Consider the following 5114-nt stretch of genomic DNA (forward strand, 5'->3'; position numbering starts at 1 on the left):
GGAGCATGATGTGAAAATTTGTTCCTCTTCCGTTCGTTTGCAGAGCCGCCACCTCCGGTAATGAGTCGCCCTGTGACGGCGAGGGTCATGAAGCCGATGTCTGTGCGTCCCAGTGTCGCTGCGTGCGTGCGGATGCGTTCGTGCTCGGTGGGGACGTCGTACTGCGCTGGGGCGAGGCCGCTGCCGTCCCAACGTAAAAGATACGTATCTGCTGAAGGGCTGGCGGGTCCGAGCCGTTGTTGAGGGGCCCCGTGTGTGGGGAGCCTTTCTCTCCCAGGGCCAGGGGCCGTGGGGTCAGTGGAGATGCTCTGTTCTTTGAGGTCCCCTCCTCCCACCATGGCTTTGAATCACAGGTGTCTGGTCCCTCCCTGTGGTGTCCTCCCCTTGGTGCTGGTTACCTTGAGAGGACGTGAGCATCCTATTTGGAGTGTGGGGAAAGGGATAAGGGCATGTTTGAAAGTGTGGGTTCATATTTATAAATGGAGAGGATTTGAGTGGTTGTGCATGGAGTCTGTTGTGCAATTTCAAGGGTTTTATCATGATGTGTCTTGTCTTTCTAGGTTCTGTAAGATGATGTGGTGAAGTCTGGGAAAGAGCAGGTGAAATGAAAGTGTGCTGAGGATGAAGTCTGTTCTGTGGTCATGGATCGCTTGAGTGCTTTGCTAGGTATGTATGTGTATTGATGTTGATGTTTGTGTGTGGCACAGTTAAGGTCTTCCACTGGGTGCATGGCAGTGGGTATCACAGTTGTGTATCTGGTTGTATTTGATATGTTTTGCAGCAGCCCTGTGGTGGTTGCAGGTGTTGAGAAATGTTTTATGTCATTGCAGGGGTAAGGAGTTTGAAGCTGAAGATCGCCCTGTGATATGAGTGTTTGTAGGAGAAGACTGCAGTGTCTTTCTTTTTGTATTTGTTTTTTTTGGGAGCTAAAATGTATAATGTGTGTTTCTGGGTTTGATATGAAGCGTCTTCTGAAGTTCAGGGCTAGATTGTAATGGAGCAATGGGCTCGTCATTGTGTAGAGATTTGTAATATCTACAAGTATTTGAGGATACTGGTATTTGGGGTATTAGTATTTGTAACATGGTGAAGTGGTTGGAAGTCATTGTTGACATCTGTAGTGTCATGTGTAATGTTTTGGGTGTTTTACATCACTTGTGTCTTTGCCATGGGAGGGTCACTTAGATAGACATAGTCAACATATTATATCTGTGTTCAGTATGACAGACAGTCATCTGACAACTTTTGTAGATAGATATAGTAATGTGTTAATACATTGAATGTTTTGCTGTAGTGTTTGCACTTTTGTAATCAGTCAGGTTTGCATTTAGGTCGGATGACTCATGAGTCATCCACCTCCTAGCATTTTCAATTGTCAATCATCTCTGTGATGATTATCAACCCTGGTGCGGTGCAGTCAAACAGCCCCAAGGCTGATGTTTGTTGCAATTTGTCAGCCTTTCGGCTGTTTCGCTGCACCGCACCAGGGTTGGGGCTGTCCCGGACAGTCTTTGACTTAACTATTTTGGCCATGTAAGAGGTGGGGAGGGAACGTGCAGGCTAGTTGTGGTGCGCTGTACCCCAGGGTGGGAAAGATGGTAGTGGGGTGTGATTGTGTACTGGGAGCAGATCGTGTTTTTAAATGAGTAAGTGGACAGGAAGGCGTATGTGTTGTTATGTAGGTTGAGCAGGGTAATTGAAGATGATGTCATGTAACCCTAACATGTTAATGTGTGTCAGCTGTATAAGAGTGTTCCATGCTGGATGTATTGTAATGTTGTGTTGCCAAATAAAATATGTACTTTGAGATGACTGCTTTGTGTGTCGCTGCTGATTTCAAAACATGGTGCAAAGGTGTACAGGAAGGGGAAAGGGTGGGATGAGACAATATGCCTAATACCAGTGCCTCATGGTCTGGCCCCTTAGGATTTGGGTTTGCAGGGTTTGGGTCTCGGTCCCTAGGGTTTGGGTCTCGGTCCCTAGGGTTTGCAGGGTTAGGGTTTGGGTCTCGGTCCCTAGGGTTTGGGTCTTGGTCCCTAGGGTTTGCAGGGTTAGGGTTTGGGTCTCGGTCCCTAGGGTTTGGGTCTTGGTCCCTAGGGTTTGCAGGGTTAGGGTTTGGGTCTCGGTCCCTAGGGTTTGGGTCTTGGTCCCTAGGGTTTGGGTCTTGGTCCCTAGGGTTTGCAGGGTTTGGGTCTTGGGGTTAGGGTTTGGGTCTCGGTCCCTAGGGTTTGGGGGTCCAGGGTTAGGGTTTGGGTCTCGGTCCCTAGGGTTTCGGTCCCTAGGGTTAGGGTTTGGGTCTCGGTCCCTAGGGTTTGGGTCTTGGTCCCTAGGGTTTGGGTCTCAGGGTTAGGGTTTGGGTCTCGGTCCCTAGGGTTTGGGTTGGTCCCTAGGGTTTGCAGGGTTGGTCCCTAGGGTCTCGGGGTTAGGGTTTGGGTCTTAGGGTCCCTAGGGTTTGGGTCTCGGTCCCTAGGGTTTGGGTCTTCGGTCCCTAGGGTTTGGGTTTGGTCCCTAGGGTTTGCTGGGTTAGGGTTTGGGTCTCGGTCCCTAGGGTTTGGGTCTTGGTCCCTAGGGTTTGCAGGGTTTGGGTCTCGGTCCCTAGGGTTTGGGTCTTGGTCCCTAGGGTTTGGGTCTCGGTCCCTAGGGTTTGCAGGGTTAGGGTTTGGGTCTCGGTCCCTAGGGTTAGGGTCTCGGTCCCTAGGGTTTGGGTCTCGGTCCCTAGGGTTTGGGTCTTGGTCCCTAGGGTTTGCAGGGTTAGGGTTTGGGTCTCGGTCCCTAGGGTTTGGGTCTTGGTCCCTAGGGTTTGCAGGGTTAGGGTTTCGGTCCCTAGGGTTTGGGTCTTGGTCCCTAGGGTTTGCAGGGTTAGGGTTTGGGTCTCGGTCCCTAGGGTTTGGGTCTCGGTCCCTAGGGTTTGGGTCTTGGTCCCTAGGGTAGGGTTTAGGGTTGCAGGGTCCCTAGGGTTTGGGTCTTGGTCCCTAGGGTTTGCAGGGGTTTGGGTCTCGGTCCCTAGGGTTTGGGTCTTGGTCCCTAGGGTTTGCTCGGTCCCTAGGGTTTGGGGGTTTGGGTCTCGGTTTGGGTCTTGTTAGGGTTTGGGTCTTGGTCCCTTAGGGGGTTTGCAGGGTTTGGGTCTCGGTCCCTAGGGTTTGGGTCTTGGTCCCTAGGGTTTGCAGGGTTAGGGTTTGGGTCTGGTCCCTAGGGTTTGGGGGTCCCTTGGTCCCTAGGGTTTGCAGGGTTAGGGTTTTTGGTCCCTAGGGTTTGCAGGGTTAGGGTTTGGGTCTCGGTCCCTAGGGTTTAGGGGGTCTTGGTCCCTAGGGTTTGCAGGGTTAGGGTTTGGGTCTCGGTCCCTAGGGTTTGGGTCTTGGTCCCTAGGGTTTGCAGGGTTAGGGTTTGGGTCTCGGTCCCTAGGGTTTGGGTCTTGGTCCCTAGGGTTTGGGTCTCGGTCCCTAGGGTTAGGGTCTCGGTCCCTAGGGTTTGGGTCTTGGTCCCTAGGGTTTGCAGGGTTAGGGTTTGGGTCTCGGTCCCTAGGGTTTGGGTCTTGGTCCCTAGGGTTTGCAGGGTTAGGGTTTGGGTCTCGGTCCCTAGGGTTTGGGTCTTGGTCCCTAGGGTTTGCAGGGTTAGGGTTTGGGTCCCTAGGGTGTGGGTCTCGGTGCCTAGGGTTAGGGTTTGGGTCTTGGTCCCTAGGGTTTGCAGGGTTAGGGTCTCGGTCCCTAGGGTTTGGGTCTTGGTCCCTAGGGTTTGCAGGGTTAGGGTCTCGGTCCCTAGGGTTTGGGTCTTGGTCCCTAGGGTTTGGGTCTTGGTTAGGGGTCTCGGTCCCTAGGGTTGGGTCTTGGTTAGGGTTTGCAGGGTCCCTAGGGTTTGGGTCAGGGTCCCTAGGGTTTGGGGGTCCCTAGGGTTTGCAGGGTTAGGGTTTGGGTCTCGGTCCCTAGGGTTTGGGTCTTGGTCCCTAGGGTTTGCAGGGTTAGGGTTTGGGTCTCGGTCCCTAGGGTTTGGGTCTTGGTCCCTAGGGTTTGCAGGGTTAGGGTTTGGGTCTCGGTCCCTAGGGTTTGCAGGGTTAGGGTTTGGGTCTCGGTCCCGAGGGTTAGGGTCTCGGTCCCTAGGGTTTGGGTCTTGGTCCCTAGGGTTTGCAGGGTTAGGGTCCCTAGGGTTTTGGGTCTCGGTCCCTAGGGTTTGGGTCTTGGTCCCTAGGGTTTGCAGGGTTAGGGTTTGGGTCTCGGTCCCTAGGGTTTGGGTCTTGGTCCCTAGGGTTTGGGTCTTGGTCCCTAGGGTTTGCAGGGTTAGGGTTTGGGTCTCGGTCCCTAGGGTTTGCAGGGTTAGGGTTTGGGTCTCGGTCCCTAGGGTTTGGGTCTTGGTCCCTAGGGTTTGGGTCTTGGTCCCTAGGGTTTGGGTCTTGGTCCCTAGGGTTTGCAGGGTTAGGGTTTGGGTCTTGGTCCCTAGGGTTTGCAGGGTTAGGGTTTGGGTCTTGGTCCCTAGGGTTTGCAGGGTTAGGGTTTGGGTCTTGGTCCCTAGGGTTTGGGTCTTGGTCCCTAGGGTTTGCAGGGTTAGGGTTTGGGTCTTGGTCCCTAGGGTTTGGGTCTTGGTCCCTAGGGTTTGGGTCTTGGTCCCTAGGGTTTGCAGGGTTAGGGTTTGGGTCTCGGTCCCTAGGGTTTGGGTCTTGGTCCCTAGGGTTTGGGTCAGGGTTAGGGTTTGGGGGTCCCTAGGGTTTGGGTCAGGGTTAGGGTTTGGGTCTCGGTCCCTAGGGTTGGGCAGGGTTAGGGTTTGGGTCTCGGTCCCTAGGGTTTGGGTCTTGGTCCCTAGGGTTTGCAGGGTTAGGGTTTGGGTCTCGGTCCCCTTGGTCCCTAGGGTTTGGGTTGGTCCCTAGGGTTTGCAGGGTTAGGGTTTGGGTCTCGGTCCCTAGGGTTTGGTCCCTAGGGTTGGGTCCCTAGGGGGGGTTTGGGTCTGGTCCCTAGGGTTTGCAGGGTTAGGGTTTGGGTCTCGGTCCCTAGGGTTTGGGGGTTAGGGTTTGGGTCTTGGTCCCTAGGGTTTGGGTCTGGTCCCTAGGGTTTGGGCTAGGGTTTGCAGGGTTAGGGTTTGGGTCGGTCCCTAGGGTTTGGGTCTTGGTCCCTAGGGTTTGGGTTAGG

At 54.0% G+C, this 5114-nt stretch overlaps 1 long non-coding RNA gene across 1 annotated transcript; it reads left to right on the forward strand.

Annotated features, from left to right (window-relative positions):
• Window positions 1-205: 205 nt before the first annotated feature.
• LOC137144023 (uncharacterized) lies at window positions 206-1812 on the forward strand. Its single transcript, XR_010917311.1, has 2 exons — window positions 206-666; window positions 831-1812. It is a non-coding gene; the product is annotated as an uncharacterized lncRNA (long non-coding RNA).
• The last annotated feature ends 3302 nt before the right edge of the window (window positions 1813-5114 follow it).

This window comes from Emydura macquarii, unplaced genomic scaffold (genome assembly GCF_026122565.2).
Source record: "Emydura macquarii macquarii isolate MOO-44397 ecotype Brisbane River unplaced genomic scaffold, CSIRO-AGI_Emac_v2 contig_3390, whole genome shotgun sequence".
NCBI lineage: Eukaryota > Metazoa > Chordata > Testudines > Chelidae > Emydura > Emydura macquarii.